Genomic DNA, 20,029 nt, shown 5'->3' on the forward strand with positions numbered 1-20,029 from the left:
GGTGACCCCACAAACTATAGCCTGCTATGCTCCTCTGTTCATGGGATTTCCCAGACAAGAATACTGGAGTGGGTTCCCATGTCCTTCTCCAGGGCTTCTTCCTGACCCAGGGATCGAACCTACATCTCCTACGTTGGCATGAGGATTCTTTTACTGCTGAGCCACCAGGGAAGCCTTCCATAGAAATGCTTCTTATTAAATCCTGATTCATGTAATACAGACCTGAAAGGAGCATCATTCACCTCCTGTAATGAGACACAACTCTTTAACTGAGTAGACTTACTATCAAGACAGACTGGTTCAATAAGATGTGGAGCAATCTATTAATTTAGCTTTTGAACTGTGAAACTTCTTTAAAGTTTTGAAAGTAGTACTGATGAGAAACAAAATATACTACCCCAAATTATGCATATTGATTATTGTAAACTGGTTATTTTTAAAGAACAGTAGTTTCTAGAATTTCTAGAGCTTTAGTCATCCTCCTATTCCTGGTACGGTGAGGAAGACACCCCTTCAAATGGAGATTCCCCTTGTAAATATCCCATACAATAGGGTGGCTTCTATTCTGTTCTCAGAACTTCACCTGTGTCTCTTGTTTCTTAAAAATAACCAACCCAAGATAATCCTTATGCCAGAGAGGTATATCTAGGGGTGGCATATTCTGCTGCTGCTGCTGCTGCTGCTAAGTCCCTTCAGTCCTGTCCAACTCTGTGCGATCCCAGAGATGGCAGCCTACCAGGCTCCTCTGTCCCTGGGATTCTCCAGGCAAGAACACTGGAGTGGGTTGCTATTTCCTTCTCCAGTGCATGAGAGTGAAAAGTGAAAGCTCCTCTTCATATATTAACTATACTTCAATAATACTGATTTTTTTTTAATCTGTTTAAGAAAACTAGAAGGTATAAGGAGAAAAGAGAGAGATTTGTTGAGCAGGACACACTGCGTTTGCAATGATGATGAATCTCAAAGAACAGAGGCTCTCTAGGCTCCTAGAAATATACCTGGACTTCATCTGTTTCCCATCTAGAAGTCACCTAGGAAGGGACAAGAGTACTTAAGAGAAGCTTCGAGGAAGTTTCACATTTAGGAAGCGTTAGTACAGCAAACAGAGAAGGCAATGGCAACCCACTCCAGTACTCTTGCCTGGAAACTCCCTTGGACGGAGGAGCCTGGTAGGCTGCAGTCCATGGGGTTGCTAAGAGTCAGATACGACAGTGACTTCACTTTCACTTTTCCTTTCATACATTGGAGAAGGAAATGGCAACCCACTCCAGTATTCTTGCCTGGAGAATCCCAGGGAAGGGGCAGCCTGGTGGGCTGCCGTCTGTGGGGTCACACGGAGTCGACCACGACTGAAGTGACTTAGCAGCAGCAGCAGCAAAGGAAGGGGAAGGGTTGGAGGCAGTGGAGGAAAAACAAATTAACATTATGCTTCCCTGGTGGCTCGGGTTTCCCTGGTGGCTCAGTTGGTAAGGAATCCAAATCCACCTGCAATGCGGGAGAACTGGGTTCTGTCTCTGGGTTGGGAAGATCCCCTGGAGAAGGGAAAGGCTACCCACTCCAGTATTCTGGCCTGGAGAATTCCATGGACTGTATAGTCCATGGGTTTGTGAAGAGTCAGACACAACTGAGCGACTAAGCACAGCCTGGACACCAGGAAGAGTGGGCTGACATGCTAAGGGAAACAGAAGAGCCAGGTAGGCTCACAGAGGATTTTAAGCTGAGGACTAGAGTTCTCTTTCTATATTAGCGGGAACATCCCAAAGATAAATTTGTTTAATTCTGACTTGTAAGTGGTTGAAATATGACTGAAGTGCCCTCTGCTGGTAGTATGCAAAGCCAGATGTGTAAACATAAAATAGTTGAGAAATATGAGGAAAAGCAACTTCAGTTTTTATGTGTATTGAATATAATAAACTTGGAAAATTCACTACAGCTAGCTAATTTTATCTAAAATAAAGGGCTTGATATAATTCAACTAGAAATGGAAGGAGGGAGCTGATTTACATGCTGTTAAAAACAAGACAATAGGCTCAAAATGGAATCACTTATATTAAGCTCCATGTCACCAAACCAAGGCTTAACTATAATTTTTGCTCTCCCAGAAACAGAAATTTCAACTAATCAAACAGGAATCACCTGTTCAGTGTTAGTTAGCCAATCTGCCTCATTGGTCTCTGCCATCCCCTAGAGGGAAAGTAACATTGCAATAACCAATTTGAATTTTTTTTTGCCTAGTATAACTTCCTTGTTCCTGTCTCCTATGAAAGTCTCTCATTTTGTACAGCTCCTTGGAGCTCCTTTCTTATCTGCTAGATTGGAATCCTATTTCTAGAATATTGAATAAAGCCAACAAAAGTTTTAAAACTTACTCAGTTGGGTTTTGTGTTCTAACACTTCCCATCTGAAGCAAATAAGAAATCGTACAAAATATATCAAAATTATTTTTGAAATAATGGTTTTAAGAAATTGGGCATTGGGCAGCACAGGACAGTGATTCTCTCGAAACAGGAAACAAATCAGGTGAGCCATGTGATTGCCCTGGAGAATGCTTCCTCACGTGTGTGAGACTGCACATCTTTTCATAGAATAACAATGAAAGACATATAAGTCTCTAGTGCTACCAAGGCCAACTCTTCTGCTTGAGCACCTGATCCCTATCCTTCCGTGAATACTTGAGAACGCCACCCAGGAATTTTTTTTTCTGCAACATCAATTTTTATTCTTTCTCCTGAATCTTTTCAGCATACACAAATGTTATTTCATTCTTCTTTTATTTATTCTGCAGCCATGAAATTAAAAGACGCTTACTCCTTGGAAGGAAAGTTATGACCAACATAGATAGCATATTCAAAAGCAGAGACATTACTTTGCCAACAAAGATCCGTCTAGTCAAGGCTATGGTTTTTCCTGTGGTCATGTATGGATGTGAGAGTTGGACTGTGAAGAAGGCTGAGCACTGCAGAATTGATGCTTTTCAACTGTAGTGTTGGAGAAGACTCTTGAGAGTCCCTTGGACTGCAAGGAGATCCAACCAGTCCATTCTGAAGGAGATCAGCCCTGGGATTTCTTTGGAGGGAATGATGCTGAAGCTGAAACTCCAGTACTTTGGCCACCTCATGCGAAGAGTTGACTCATTGGAAAAGACTCTGATGCTGGGAGGGATTGGGGGCAGGAGGAGAGGGGGACGACAGAGGATGAGATGGCTGGATGGCATCACTGACTCGATGGACGTGGGTCTGGGTGAACTCTGGGACAGGGAGGCCTGGCGTGCTGAGATTCATGGGGTCACAAAGAGTCGGACACGACTGAATGACTGAACTGAACTGAACTTTTATTTATTTATTTTGGCTCTGCTGGGTCTTCGTTGCTGCACTTGGGCTATCTCTAGTTGTGGCCAGCGGGGGCTACTCTTGGGTTGCGGTGTTCAGGCTTCTCACTGCAGAGGCTTCTCTTGTTGCAGAGTTTGGGCTCTAGGGCTTGCAGACACGGTAGTTGTAGTTCTTGGGCCTAGTTGCCCCTTGGCATGTGGGATCTTCCCGAACCAGGGACTGAACCCATGTCCCCTGAGTTGGCAGGCAGATTCTTAACCATTAGACCACCAGGGAAGTCAAGTGGTCCTTAGGAAGCATCACTATGAACAAAGCTAGTGGAGGGGATGGAATTCCAGTTGAGCTATTTCAAATCTTAAAAGATGACGCTGTGAAAGTGCTGCACTTATGCCAGCAAATTTGGAAAACTCAGCAGTGGCCACAGGACTGGAAAAGGTCAGTTTTTATTCCAATCCCAAAGAAAGGCAATGCCAAAGAATGTTCAAACTAACACACAATTGCACTCATGTCACATGCTAGCAAAGTAATGCTCAAAATCCTCCAAGCCAGGCTTCAGCAGTACGTGAACCATAAACTGCCAGATGTTCAAGCTGGTTTTAGAAAAGGCAGAGGAACCAGAGATCAAATTGCCAACATCTGTTGGATCATAGAAAAAGCAAGAGAATTCCAGAAAAACAGCTACTTCTGCTTTACTTACTATCCCAAAGCCTTTGACAGTGTGGATCACAACAAACTGTGGAAAATTCTTCAAGAGCTGGGAATACCAGACCACCTTACCTGCCTCTTGAGAAATCTGAATGCAGGTCAAGAAGCAACAATTAGAACAGGACATGGAATAACAGACTGGTTCCAAATCAGGAAAGGAGTACATCAAGGATGTATATTGTCACCCTGATTATTTAACTTATATGCTGAGTACATCATGTGAAATGCCAGGCTGGATGAAGCACAAGCTGGAATCAAGATTGCTGGGGAAAATATCAATAATCTCAGATACGCAGATGACACCACCCTTATGGCAGAAAGTGAAAAGGAACTAAAGAGCACTCTTGATGAAAGTGAAAGAGGAGAGTAAAAAAGCTGGCTTAAAGCTCAGCATTCAAAACACTAATATCATGGCTTCTGGTCCCATCACTTCATGGCAAATGGAAGCAGTGACAGACTTTATTTTTCTGGGCTCCAAAAATCACTGCAGCTCGTGACTGTAGCCATAAAATTAAGATGCTTGCTACTTGAAAGAAAAGCTATGACCAACCTAGATTGCATATTAAAAAGCAGAGAAAAAAAAAAAAAAAAAGCAGAGACATTACTTTGCAGACAAAGGTCCATCTAGTCAAAGTTATGGTTTTTCTAGTAGTTATGTATGGATATGAGAGTTGGACTATAAAGAAAGCTGAGCACCAAAGAATTGATGCTTTTGAAATGTGGTGCTGGAGAAGACTCTTGAGAGTCCCTTGGACTGCAAGGAGATCAAACCAGCCAGTCCTAAAGCAAATCAGCCCTAAATATTCATTGAAAGGACTGATGCTGAAGCTGAAATTCCAATCCTTTGGCCACCTGATGAGAAGAGCTGACTGCATGGAAAAGACCCTGCTGCTGGGAAGGATAGAAGGCGGGAGGAGAACAGGACAACAGAGGATGAGATGATTGGATGGCATCACTGACTCAATGGACATGATTTTAAGTAAGTTCTGGGAGTTGGTGGTGGACAGTAAAGTTGGAGTTCTGCAGTCCATGGGTTTGCAAAGAGTCAGACACGACTGAGCAACTGAATTGAGACCATGAGGGAAGTCCTATTTCATTCTTTTTTAAAGCAAAACAAAACAAAAACCTTTTCTTAAACCCTTTCATCGTTTACTCACTGCCTTAATTCATTCTCTCTCTCTCCCTATTTCCAACAAAGCATGGCAAACTTTTCTGGAAAAGGACAGAGAGCTAGTAAATATTTAAAGCACCATGGGCTCTCTTGTCTCTACCCAAGACAACACATACATGATTGGGTGTGGCACCCTTTGCATTAGTTTACCCACCCTGCCTTACAGAAAGCAGACCATCATTTCATCCTCCCAGTGACCAGTCAGGAAGCTGTCGTTATTCTATACCTTCCCTTGTGCAGGATTCTAGATGGGAGTTCTAGAACAGAACAGAGGGGCTGGGGACATAAACCTCCCTTTGAGCATGGCAAAGGGAGTTTCTGGAAGAACCTGATTGTTCATGTCTGTTAAATCCTCTCTAATCCAGGGTTTCCTCCTGTGTCCCCAGGGACATCACTCTTGTCAAATTCAACTCCACGTTATCCACCAGGCATTTATCTGAACTCATCTTATTCGTCATCTTGGCAGCATTTCAGGCAAATCATCACTTTGTCCTTGAAAAGCTTTCTTCAGCTGGGCACTGAATGCTCTCTTCCTCCTGTCACTCCTTCTAAGCCTGCTGGTTCTTTTTCATCTCCCTTCATCTTCCAGGCCTTTTAACACTGCGAAGCCTCAAGACAGGCTTCAGATCTCTTCTCTTTTGTCCCTACAGTCCTTTATTATGACCTCACTGTCTTGTTTGGGGAGGGGTGCAGGCAGGGAGAGGCAGCAGGTTATATGAGATTGTCTTTCTTAATGTTTTATTTAACACAGGTCCAATGTGGAAATTACGATAATTTCACAAGTCAATAGCATAATGTCTCAATTAGTTGCATTACTGTTCCAAGCAAGGGAAGATGAAAGGAATTGTTTTTGGTCGCTAAGTCATGTCTGGCTCTTTTACGACCCCGTGGGCTATATAGCCCGCCAGGCTCCTCTGTCCATGGAATTTCCCAGGCAAGAATACTGAAGTGGGTCACCATTTCCTTCTCCAGGGGATCTTCCCAACCCAGGGACTGAACCCACATCTCCTGCATTGGCAGGTGGATTCTTTACCACTGAGCCACTGGGGAAGCCCTTCTCAGTACCATATCCACATTTAAGTCAAGAAGGAGAAACAGAGCAAAGATGGAACCACTAGTCACTTTTGCAAAAAAAAAAAAAAGTCTTTTCAAACCATATCCTGCACATATGTACAGACTTCCCTTAATGTCTCAATGACCAGGGCACTATACCCCCAGCTGCAAGAAAGTCTGGGAAAATGAGGAAATGATTACTTTAGACCAATCATGACCTAATGTCTGCTGATGGGCATACTGCTGCCAGAAAGAGAATTTCCATTTGGTTAGCAGAAGGGTTCCAGGTTTAATAAATAAATATACAGGATGCCTTGTTAAATTTTATTTTCTGTGAAAAAAATGTGGTTTTTTTTTTTAGCATAGGGATATAATATTGGGGACATATTTATACCAAACATTATTCATTATTTATTTGAAATTCAGATTTAACTGGGCATCCTCTGCTTTATCTGTCAAGAAAAAGGGGAAGATAATGGTCACTGTGGAACTCTCAAGATCATCCATGAGAGGGATGGCATTTTATTCTAAAGTTTGAATTTATGGTAGAAGAATTTCAGGTCTCATCTGCAGGCTGGTGGGGGAACTCTTCTGTAACAAGTCCTCTAGGAGAATGTTGACCTTCCATTCACATATTCATAGTTGCAGGATATTCTATATAATCTCCAGGTGAGACAAATCTTCAGGGAGGTTGATGGAGTTTTCCACTCTGATAATCCAAAATCAAAGGGCTTCTCCTTTCCAGTGATGTTTTCTGCTCTGCTCATCCCAGTGCAGAAATCGTTCATTTCTGGAAAGCAAAATAGAAAAGTGACAGAAGCAGCTGAAACGCAGTTCTGCTGAAAGTAATCCTGGCCCTTCTTTTGACTGATTCAGCTACTGGTTATGATGAGGTCGAGCTGGGAGGATCCCCTGGAGAAGGGAATGGCTACCCACTGCAGTATTCTTGCCTGGAGAATCCCATGGACAGAGGAGCCTGACAGGCCACAGTCCATGAGGTTGCAGAGAGTCGGACACAGACTGAACGACTTTCACACTAGACGCTAATGATGAGATTAGTAATTTATAACCAGCACTCAATCAGAGAAAAGGATTATTAAAAATATGAAACTAGGGACTTCCCCTGACAGTCCACTAGTTAAGACTCCACATTTCCACTGCTGCAGGGCATGGGTTCAATTCCTGGTTGAGGAATTAAGATCTGCCTGCTGAGGACAAAAAAAAAGAAAAGAAATGAAATTTAAAACTCTAATTTTCAGAATAAAAGCTCTGTCCCTATCAACTTCTTTCCTCTCATTTTTTTCCCCCACTGTAATTTAAATATTCTGTAACCATCCAGGACATGGATTCCATGGCCTGACAAGTCCTTTGGTCTGATATTTTTGACATTTGTTTTGAGCCAGAGCTGATGAAGAGAAGTATCTCCAGAAACACATGGTATGAATTGCTATGGAACACAGTTAAAGTATTTTGATGTTGATTCTGACCACACGTGAGCATTTCCCACAGTTCTTAGTCAGATTTAATATTAAAACCAAAACCATACTGTTAATTTTAAAAATTCATGATCACTTTACTTCTTCAGGGTTCTGGTTTCTCACACAGAAAAGCTTAATTCAGAAATTAATGCATGATGATTCCATTCAAATTGCCTGCCTCCTTCATTTATTGATAGATTCTCCAAACTCTTTTTGGTCTCTGGAAACCTCAAAGACTAATACAGCATTTACCAAGTCTCAGTCCTTGATGACAGCAGTGACATTTCTATAACCCCTGTAACAGTTCATTTGTGGCCCTCCTTTTGAGTCACATTTTCCTTTTATGTATCAAATTTCCCATCTGTGAAACAGCAAGTGACGACAGTATAACTAATTTAGCTATGTGAAGTGCTTTGAACAAGATGGTTATAATGTCTTAGGGTAGTATATGATTGTGTACACAGTCTGGTCCAGTGGCTCTCAAACTGGCTGCATTTTGGAATTACTCAGGGAGTTTTCTGGTGCCTAGGTCTGTACCAAAGATTCTGATTTAACTGATGTAGAGTATGGCCAGGGTGTCAATAGCGATAATGCTCCCCAGGTGATTCTAATGTGCAATTAAGTCTGAAAGCAGATAACACTGCACCCCAGAAGCTATAAACTGACCTCTTTCAGATGTGCACTTGTTAGACAGAGTCCCTCAGTGACACCCTGTGGATACAACCTTCATTCTGCTCACTGGGCTTGGCTCCCTGTAACCAGGAGGGAGGCCGAACAGTGGGGGCAGGACCCGATCCACACTAAGGGGGCCTCACCCAGGTTGGAACAGCCATGTAAAAGGAGACTCTGGAGTCTGACTGGAACAAACCATATCATGGAAACATGATATGGTTTTAATTCAGGTTTTCTCTGCCAATGTAGGGAAACATCAAGTGATGTCACCCTTGCTCAGGACAGCTTTGGTGAAGCCTGGGAGCTGAGGGAGCTCTTTGTTCACAAGGCAAACAAAGCTTTTGGTCTTAATATAGTTCCTCCAGTTTCCTTGAAGATAGTATTAGCTTGCAGGTGGGTGTGGGATAGAGACTTTTGAAACTTTTATGGGCATTGAACTGAACTTAGAAGAAAATGTCAAAGAGAATGCATGGGGCCAGGAACTAGAAGAGAAAGACCGCCCAAAAGCTGCCAAGCCAAGAAGAGAGGTATGGGAGAAGAGCTATCTCAAGTAGGGGACGGGAGGAGATGGAGGCGTGTTGGGGAACGTGGGCAGAATTAGCTTTTTAAAAATGTTTTTTATTTATTTGGCTGTGTTGGGTCTTCGTTGTGGTGCACGGGCTTAGTCGCCTTGTAGCGTGTGGGATCTTTGCTTCCCGCTCAGGGATCAAACCCAGGTCCCCAGCACTGCAAGGTGGATTGTTAACCACTGGCACCAGGGAAGTCCCCAGAATTAATTTTTTCAAAAGCAAAACCCTGATACCACGCTACTCAGCCCCTCTTCTGGGGCTCTCCTCTAACATCTTGAGTATGTTTCATTTTCCTCACTAATGCACTAGTCCTAGTGCAGAGAGAATGCTGTTTTCAAAGATCTCACAAAAGACAAGAGAAGATCAGAGTATGAGTCACAATATAAAGAAACAGGCTGTCACCTTTTACAAAAAAGTGGTTTGCTCCCATCTCTACTAAGAACATGCAGACAAATATTTAAAGCCTGTCTCCTGGAAGGACTCAAAGGTATTAGTCTGCTAAGGCACCCACCTGTCTCCGTTCTGCACTGGGCAGAAAAATAAAAAGAAGGGTTATAAGGAGGCAGTGGTTTTCAAACCCTAGCAATGCATCAGAGTCCCAAGGAGGGTGGATTAAAACACAGATTGCTACTCCACCCCCAGAGTTTCTGATTTAGTAGATAAGGACATTTCTAACAAGTTCTCAGGTGATGCTGACACTGCTGGTCTGGGGACCACCCTTTGAGAACCTCTGGTTCCTCATGCTCTCATAGAAATTTATTTCCTAGTAAAGTATTTATTATGATCTGTTTCTTGACATTTTAACGGGTTTTATGAGAGGAGAGTGATAAAGTTGAGTTGGGGAAACACTGGATTGAAGGAAGTTTTTTAAAATTATTTTTTATTTGGAGTATAATTGCTTTACAATGTTGTGTTCATTTCTGATGTACAACAACACGAATCAGCTATAAGTATACATACATCCCCTCCCTCCTGAGCCTTCCTCCCACCCTACAATCCCGCCCCTCTAGGTCATCACAGAGCACCAAGTTGACTTCCCTGTGCTATACGGCAGCTTCCCACTAGCTAGTTATTTCATGCATGGTAATGTATGCATGTCAGTGCTCCTCTCCCAGTTCATCTCACCCTCTCCTTCCTGCTCTGAGTCCACAAGTCTGTTCTCCACTCTGTGTCTCTATTCCTGCCCTACAAATAGATTCATCAGTATCGTTTTAAAAGATGTTAAAATAGGTTTCTTTTGAGACACTGAAATAACTTCCTGTCTACACATACACAACTTTATTTGACGTTCCTATTCCAGGAAACTCTTAGAAAGATGAAACGCAAAAGAAGATTATTATTTGTTCTAAGAACTTCCTGAAAATCCATTAATTGGAACTCTAGACTAATCAGTTTACCTTCATAAAGTAAATATGCTTTCCCAGGAAAGTATATACACAGAGGAAAGATCATGTGAGAACACAGTAAGAAAATAGCTGTCTACAATCCAGAAACAGAGATCTCACCAGAAACCAACCCTGCCATGACCTTGATCTTGGACACCTAGCCTCCAGAACTGTGAGGATATAGATTTCTGTTAAGTCACCTAGTCGGTAGTATCTTGCCATGGCATCCCAAGCTGGCTAATATACTTTTCTTAAGGCCGAACTCTAAACCAATGCGTCATGACCATGACCCTGACCTATGGCTCAGAAAACTCCTTGCCCAGCTTATCCCCTGACATTATAGCTGTTTTATTTGTTAATTTATTTCTGGCATATGGAACTTCCTCAATCATGGATTGAACTCATGTCCCCCACATTGGAAGAGTAGAGTCTTAACCTCTGAATCACACGATTATAATCATTGTTTTGATGTTACTCTACAGATTCTTTCAGAGACATGAGCTCAGAGGCCCTTCACAACAATTGAGAGATGTAAGGAGTTTTTTAAAAATATATTTATTTATTTGACTTTAGCAGGTCTTAGTCCTGGCATGCTGGATATTTTGTTGTGGTACACAGGCTTAGTTGCCCTGTGGCATGTAGGATCTTAGTTCCCCACATCCCCTACATTACAAGGTAGATTCTTAACCACTGAACCACCAGAGAAGTTCCAGGTGAAAGGAATTTTACTGAAAGCCTGGAAACTGAAGACTTACTTAATAGTCACAGCCACTAGAATATAGAAGGGCCAGAACCCTGTGTTGTTCCAAATTTATCTCAAATCATCCTGTCTGGTAATACTAAACTAACTAGATAGTAAACATTTCTAAATTCAATTGCTGGTGTTTTCAATGTGTGTGTGTGTGTGTGTGTGTGTGTGTGTGTGTGTGTGTGTGTGTGTGTGTGTGTGTGTAGTCCCTCAATTGTGTCCAGCTGTTCATGATCCCATGGAGTGTAGCTCATCAGGCTCCTCCGTCCATGGGATTTCCCAGGCAAGAATACTGGAGTGGGTTGCCATTTCCTTCTCCAGGGGATTTTCCCAACCCAGGGATTGAACCCGAGTCTCGTGCACCACCTGCATTGGCAGGTGGATTCTTCACCATTGTGCCAGTTGGGAAGCCCAGTATTTTCAATAGACCATTTTAATTGTCATTGCTCACATATTTTTTGGACTGATGTACTATATTTTATGTTTCATAATAAATAATTTATTGGGTCTTCATCTCAGGTTTCTGGCACAGAGCTTCTAAAAACCTTGGAATTTTCTCAGGGAAAAGGTATCTTTGTTATGCTAAAGAGATGATTTGTATTGATACTGGCCCAACCTCCTGAAGCTTATAGATGGCTGCAGATTGAGTTCACTTATGTAGGCAATGACTAAACCAGTCATGCCTCCGTATTGAAATCCGAATAAAAATTCTAGACATGGAAGGTGATTAGAGCTTCGTATTTGGTGAATAGATGCACATTGATGTGCAGAGAGGGTGACATGCCTGTTTCTCCAAGAAGAGGGCAAGGATCTTGGTGTTCCCTCCCAGACCTCACTCTGTGTGCACCCTTTATAATAAAACTATAAAAATAAGTATAGCACTTTCCTGAGTTTTATGAGTCAGTCTAGTGAATTATTGAACCTAAGTGAGTCATGGGAACTCCTAAGTCTACAGACAATAGATCAGAAGTATAGGTGGCTTAGGGACCTTACTTAGGGCTGGCATCTGAAATGATGGCTGTCTTGTGAACCACAAAGTCTTTAATTTGTGGAGTCTGATGTTACTCTGTGTGGTTAGTGTCAGAACTAAATTGTTGTACACCCAGTTGGTGTTAGTTCTGTTTGGGATTTTACCAAAATATTTTAAATGAGAAGTTATTTCCCTCCTTCTGACTTACTTCACTCTGTATGACAGGCACTAGGTTCATCCATATCACTAAAACACAGACTCAATTTCATTCTTCTTTGTGGCTGGGTAATATTCCATTGTATGTATGTGCCACATCTTTATCCATTCATCTGTCAATGGACATCTAGGTGGCTTCCATGTCCTGGCTATTGGAAATAGCACTGCAATGAAATTTGGGTTACATGTGTCTTTTTGAGTTATGGTTTTCTTAGGGTATATACCCAATAGTGAGATTGCTGGGTCATATGGTAGTTCAATGTTTAGTTTTTTAAGGAATCTCCGTTATGTTCTCCACAGTGGCTATACCAATTTACATTCCCACCAGCAATGTAAAGGGATTCCCTTTTCTCCACACCCTCTGGTATCTAGAAAAATGGTACAGACAAAACTATTTGCAGGGCAGGAATAGAGATGCAGACAGAGAGCATGGACTAGTGAATGCAATGGGGGAAGGAGAGGTAGGACGAACTGACAGAGCAGCATGGGCATTCACACACTATCCTGCGTATGGACAGCTAGTGGAAGCTGCTGCGCAGCACAGGGAGCTCAGCTTGGCGCTCCGTCATGACCTAGACGGGTGGGGGAAGGACTCAAGAGGGGGCGGTGTATGTATATATGTGACTGATTCACCATGTTGTGTAGCGGAAACTAACACAACTGTGTGATGAAATTATATTCCAATAAAAAAAATATGATAGGGCTGCCACAACAAAGTACCACAGACTAGGTGGTTTATACAACAGAAATGTATTTTCTCACAATTCTGGAGGCTGGAAGTCTGAGATAGAAGTGTTAGCGTGGTTGGTTTCTTCTGAGGCCTCCCTCCTCTTATAGATGGCTGTCTTCTCCCTGTGTCTTCACGTGATCTTCCTTACATGTGTGTCTCTGTTCAAATTTTGTCATATAAGGATATCAGTCTCATTGGATGAAGGCTTACTCTAACAACATCGTTTAAAAAATTTTTTTTTTGTTTGGCTGTATTGAGTTGGGGCATACAAGGTCAGTAGCTGTGGTGCATGGGCTGAGTTGCTCCGCGGCATGTGGGATCTAAGTTCCTCAACCAGGGACCAAACCCATGTCCCCTGCATTGCAAGGTGGATTCTTAACCGCTGGACCAGCAGAGAAGTACCTGACAACATCATTTTAACATAATTATCTTTCTAAAGACTTTTTCTCCAAATAGTCATATTCTGGAGTATTGAGGCTTAGGTCATCCATACATGACTTTGGGGATAACACAATTCAGTCCATAACAGATAGTGAATGTTTTTTCATAGATTCAGTAACCAACTGAATTGTTCTATTGAAAATTTTTATACTTGTGTCCTTTGTCCTTTTATTGCATCTTCTTACAGGAACACCACCCTTATGGCAGAAAGGGAAGAGGAACTAAAAAGCCTCTTGATGAAAGTGAAAGTGGAGAGTGAAAAAGTTGGCTTAAAACTCAACATTCAGAAAACAAAGATCATGGCATCTGGTCCCATCACTTCATAGGAAATAGATGGGGAAACAGTGGAAATAGTGTCAGACTTTATTTTTTTGGGCTCCAAAATCACTGCAGATGGTGACTGCAGCCATGAAATTAAAAGACGCTTACTCCTTGGAAGAAAAGTTATGACCAACCTAGATAGCATATTGAAAAGCAGAGACGTTACTTTGCCAACAAAGATCCGTCTAGTCAAGGCTATGGTTTTTCCTGTGGCCATGTATGGATGTGACAGTTGGACTGTGAAGAAAGCTGAGTGCCAAAGAATTGATGGTTTTGAACTGTGGTGTTGGAGAAGACTCTTGAGAGTCCCTTGGACTGCAAGGAGATCCAACCAGTCCATTCTAAAGGAGATCAGTCCTGGGTGTTCTTTGGAAGGATGATGCTAAAGCTGAAACTCCAGTACTTTGGCCACCTCATGCAAAGAGTTGACTCATTGGAAAAGTCTCTGATGCTGGGAGGGATTTGGGGCAGGAGGAAAAGGGGACGACAGAGGATGAGATGGCTGGATGGCATCACCGACTTGATGGACGTGAGTCTGAGTGAAATCCGGGAGTTGGTGATGGACAAGGAGGCCTGGCGTGCTGCAATTCATAGGGTCGCAAAGAGTCGGACATGACTGAGCGACTGAACTGAACTGAACAGGAACTTTTGCTTATTCATTTATAAGAATTTATTATATATTAAACTACTTGTCACAAAAGTTGCATGTTGTTTAAAAAAATGATTAGAGAAGACAATTTAGGTGATACAAACAAACTTTATTTAATATTTCCTGAAGTGGATGGTCTCCATTTAAAGAACTGCAAGACGGTGCAGAAGACAGGAGCCTTTTTAGTATAAAGAATTAAGAAGAAAGAGGAAAAATGGAAAATAACTGATTGGCAGGAGTCACACAGTCAATCTAGTTTGGACTGAGAAGGAATAAGGAACTAAATAAATAACAACCAGAGTGGTTGACTAGTCATTTTAGGCAGAACATTTACAAGGACAGAAAAATTATTTAAGTTTCAGCTTGCAGACATGGTACCTCATGCCTAGAAAGTTTTTTCAACTATATTTTTTCCCAGTTTTTCATCGGTTATTTGACAGGATTTTGTTTCCAGGTAGAAGAATTTTGTTCCCATTCAGAAGTTTTATGTAGTCAAATGAAACAGTCTTTTCTTTTATAGTTTTCTGCATTAAGAGTACCAAAAGCTTCATCTTTATACAGTTTTTCCTTGGCGTTCACTTAGAATACCATTTCTCAAGAATGGTGGTGGTGGTGGGAATCTCAAAATCTAAGGAAGTTCACCTTTTTTATGTAAAATATCATAATATTTGCATATAACCTTTGCACATCCTCCCATATCTTTAAAATCATCTCTAAATTACTTATAATAACTAACAAAATGTAAATTACATATGCATGAGTGCTAAGTCACTTTAGTCATGTCCTACTCTTTGCGACCCAATGGACCTTAGCCCACCATCCTCTGCTGTCCATAGGATTCTCCAGGCAAGAATACTGGAGTGGGCTGCTATGCCCTTCTCTAGGGAATCTTCCCAACTTAGGGATAGAACCTGAATGTCTTATGTCTCGCATTGGCAGGTGGGTTCTTTACCACTAGCACCACCTGGGAAGCCCAAATTACATGTAAATAGTTGTAAATATAATGTAAATGCATAGCATACAGTTGCTAGCAAAGGGCAAGTTCAAGTTCTGCTTTTTAGAAATTTTAAGATTTTTTTTTCTGAATATTTTCAATCTGCAGTTAACTCCATGGATACAGAAACTGCAGCTATGGAGAGAAGACTATATATTTAACACACATTAAAAAACTTTTACTTGTAATTCATAGATAAATTTTACCTATAATTTACATTACTTTTATGGTTTGTTTTTTACATATAAACACTTAAGCATTTTTTACATGTAAGTATTTAATCCAGATGCAATTCATTTAGGGTGCATTATGAAATGTAGAACTAAAATTTTTCCTAGAATAGCCATTTGCCTAAACTTGGTAGTCTTTATTTTTGGTAAATATTAAGTATTTTAAAAGCAAAATAAAAAAAAAAAACTACTGTCTCTTCTTTTCGCCTCTCTTCTTTTCACAGCTATTTGTAAGGCCTCCCCAGACAGCCATTTTGCTTTTTTGCATTTCTTTTCCATGGGGATGGTCTTGATCCCTGTCTCTTGTACAATGTCACGAACCTCAGTCCATAATTCATCAGTCACTCTATCTATCAGATCTAGTCCCTTAAATCTATTTCTCACTTCCACTGTATAATCATAAGGGATAGCTGTGAAAAGAAGAGAAGTGAAAAGCGAAGGAGGAAACGAAAGATATAAGCATCTGAATGCAGAGTTCCAAAGAATAGCAAGAAGAGCTAAGAAAGCCTTTCTCAGCGATCAATGCAAAGAAATAGAGGAAAACAACAGAATGGGAAAGACTAGAGATCTCTTCAAGAAAATTAGAGATACCAAGGGAACATTTCATGCAAAGATGGGCTCAATAAAGGACAGAAATGGTAGGGACCTAACAGAAGCAGAAGATATTAAGAAGAGGTGGCAAGAATACACAGAAGAACTGTACAAAAAAGATCTTCACAACCCAGATAATCACGATGGTGTGATCACTGACCTAGAGCCAGACATCGTGGAATGTGAAGTCAAGTGGGCCTTAGAAAGCATCGCTAAGAACAAAGCTAGTGGAGGTAATGGAATTCCAGTTGAGCTCTTTCAAATCCTAGAAGATGATGCTGTGAAAGTGCTGCACTCAATAAGCCAGCAAGTTTGGAAAACTCAGCAGTGGCCACAGGACTGGAAAAGGTCAGTTTTCATTCCAATCCCAAAGAAAGGCAATGCCAAAGACTGCTCAAACTACCGTACAATTGCACTCATCTCACACGCTAGTAAAGTAATGCTCAAAATTCTCCAAGCCAGGCTTCAGCAATACGTGAACCGTGAACTTCCAGATGTTCAAGCTGGATTTAGAAAAGACAGAGGAACCAGAGACCAAATTGCCAACATCCGCTGGATCATGGAAAAAGCAAGAGAGTTCCAGAAAAACATCTATTTCTGCTTTATTGACTATGTCAAAGCCTTTGACTGTGTGGGTCACAATCAACTGTGGAAAATTCTGAAAGAGATGGGAATACCAGACCACCTGATCTGCCTCTTGAGAAATTTGTATGCAGGTCAGGAAGCAACAGTTAGAACTGGACATGAAACAACAGGCTGGTTCCAAATAGGAAAAGGAGTACATCAAGGCTGTATATTGTCACCCTGCTTATTTAACTTATATGCAGAGTACATCATGAGAAATGCTGGGCTGGAGGAAGCACAAGCTGGAATCAAGATTGCCAGGAGAAATATCAGTAACCTCAGATATGCAGATAATACCACCCTTATGGCAGAAAGTGAAGAGGAACTAAAAAGCCTCTTGATGAAGGTGAAAGAGGAGAGTGAAAAAGTGGGCTTAAAACTCAACATTCAGAAAACAAAGATCATGGCATCTGGTCCCATCACTTCATGGGTAATAGATGGGGAAACAGTGGAAACAGTGTCAGACTTTATTTTTTTGGGCTCCAAAATCACTGCAGATGGTGACTGCAGCCATGAAATTAAAAGACGCTTACTCCTTGGAAGAAAAGTTATGACCAACCTAGATAGCATATTAAAAAGTGGAGACATTACTTTGCCAGCAAAGGTCCGTCTAGTCAAGGCTATGGTTTTTCCAGTGGTCATGTATGGATGTGAGAGTTGGACTGTGAAGAAAGCTGAGTGCCAAAGAATTGATGGTTTTGAACTGTGGTGTTGGAGAAGACCTTGGAGAGTCCCTTGGACTGCAAGGAGATCCAACCTGTCCATTCTGAAGGAGATCAGCCCTGGGATTTCTTTGGTGGGAATGATGCTGAAGCTGAAACTCCAGTATTTTGGCTACCTCATGCAAAGAGCTGACTCATTGGAAAAGACTCTGATGCTGGGAGGGATTGGGGGCAGGAGGAGAAGGGGATTACAGAGGATGAGATGGCTGGATGGCATCACTGACTCAATGGACGTGAGTCTGGGTGAACTCCGGGAGTTGGTGATGGACAGGGAGGCCTGGCGTTCTGCGATTCATGGGGTCGCAGAGAGTCAGACACGACTGAGCGACTGAACTGAGCTGAACTTAACTGCCTTTTCTTAGCCTTTTGGTAATGTTTTACATATAAACTTACGTGGTGGTTCAATATGCTTTTTCCAGTGGAAGTTCTGGAAAAAGGTATCTGTTTGTTGATTTTAGTTGTAGGTTGACTGATTTCATTTTTACTGTTGCCTGAGGTGGAGTAAAGGAATCATGTTTGCCCTGATGTCAATACATAACTTCTTTCCTTTTCATTTTGAACAGGGTACACAAAGAGATAAGCTACTGTTCATCTCCTAGTTCTATGTTACTGAGATCAGTGTACAAATGCTTCCATTTATAGGTTCGGTTTAGCTTTCAAAAAAAAGAAGGAACTCTAAGTATTGAATTACTGAAGATTTCTCATAACAGTCAACAAGAGAATAAAGACTGATTTTTTTTTTTCTATCAGTGAGGATGAATATCCATTTCACTAGGGGAAAACACACTCTTCAATTCTTCCCCCAGCCTTGGTGTCTCCTTAGAAAGTATCACAGTTCAGAAAATGTTTAAACAGTCAACGCTATCACCTTTTATTCAAAGGTAAACCACTCTTTGAAATCTCTACCACGTAGTAGTGAATGCAAGGTAGATAGAAAAATGTAAAAACATAGTTCTAATAAGGTAAATTTAACTATGAACCAATTCTGTCCGATTTGAGCAAAAGCCAATGTTTGAATTATTTCAGAAATCAAAACAGTATTCTGTCTCAATAAACTCCTTGCCCATTCCACACTGGAAAGGTTAACAATAGCATCACATTGACTCACTTCTATGGATTTCACTCAACTGTATTATAGTGTATGCCATTCTTAGAAGAGTTGTAGAATTCTCACCCATGGAGGCATGAAAAGCATCTGTGATATTCTCCATTTCTTTCTTGTTGCAGAACTGCAAGGGACATGTCATTTTGGGGAACAAATCTAGCCATTCTTTTATTCATAAAGGTTTTGAAATGGGTTACTGTGGTGACCTGGAAAGAGGAAAACTTTGTGGTTAGAGGCAAGACCGGGAGAGGTGGCAGTAGTGGGAATTTACTTCTCATTCTATATCATATATTTGTACCTTTTCAATTCTATATGTTGTGCGTGTATAATATATTTAAATGAGTTCTCTTTGAAGTTATTTTTAAACAGTAATTTTTATGTTAGGGCCCAATTACATTTGGAATAAATGCAAGCCAGAGTGTAACAATAGGATGTACCACTGCTCCAGATAGAAAAAATTGATTTACATTTTAAACAATTTCTTTTTTCTTTCATTCATTCAACAAATATGTAGATAATAACTCTGCCAATAATCATGTAAATAAGCTGATGAAGATCGCGGTGGGGCCGTAAGGGATTCTGCACAGAGAATGGAGAGAGGGGGTTTACTGAGATTATACCATCTGCACACGAACTAATAAAGCCATCATACAGGTGAAGAGAGAGTGAGATTTGCTATAATCTTGCTGAGATTCAATTAGTTGCCAGAAAAGTACACTCTGAAAAACACTGAAATGGGTAAAAAAAATGATGACGCATTTTGTCAAATATCTGTCATGCTTCTTTCTCTGCTGCCGAGGTGACATTTTTCATCCGTATGCTTCTTGTGCTGTCTTCCTAAATTATGATCCTTGTCTTAGAGTCTGAAGAGGGGGAGTCAAGGGAGGATTCCTTGTATTTTACTAGTACTTATCGAGGCAAATAATTTGAGGAACTTCTAAATAACTTTATAATTGATTCCAAAGAAAATTGTTTCTTATATCATTGTTTAGATATAAAGCAGATAAAAGACAAATTTGTGACCAAATGTGGTTCATAGCTTCTAAACTGCTAAGTATCATAAAAAAAAGCATTCTCATTGTCTTCAACACTTAAAAAAAAGTTATACCTTTGAGTGCAAACAAACAGAAAACAAGCCCTGCAAGGCTTGCTTCAGTTAAATGCAAGGGCGTGGCTGTTTGCTCCAGTTCTTACTATTAATTACCAAGATGCAAAGGGTAAGCTTGACAACAGAGTTCAAAACACTGAATAAACTTGATTTGAGGGCAGAACATAGGAAATCACATAAAAAGATAAATGCAAAATCTTTTAAGTTTTTTTCTGTTT

Source organism: Bos mutus, chromosome 8 (genome assembly GCF_027580195.1).
Source record: "Bos mutus isolate GX-2022 chromosome 8, NWIPB_WYAK_1.1, whole genome shotgun sequence".
In the NCBI taxonomy this organism is placed as follows: Eukaryota; Metazoa; Chordata; class Mammalia; order Artiodactyla; family Bovidae; genus Bos; species Bos mutus.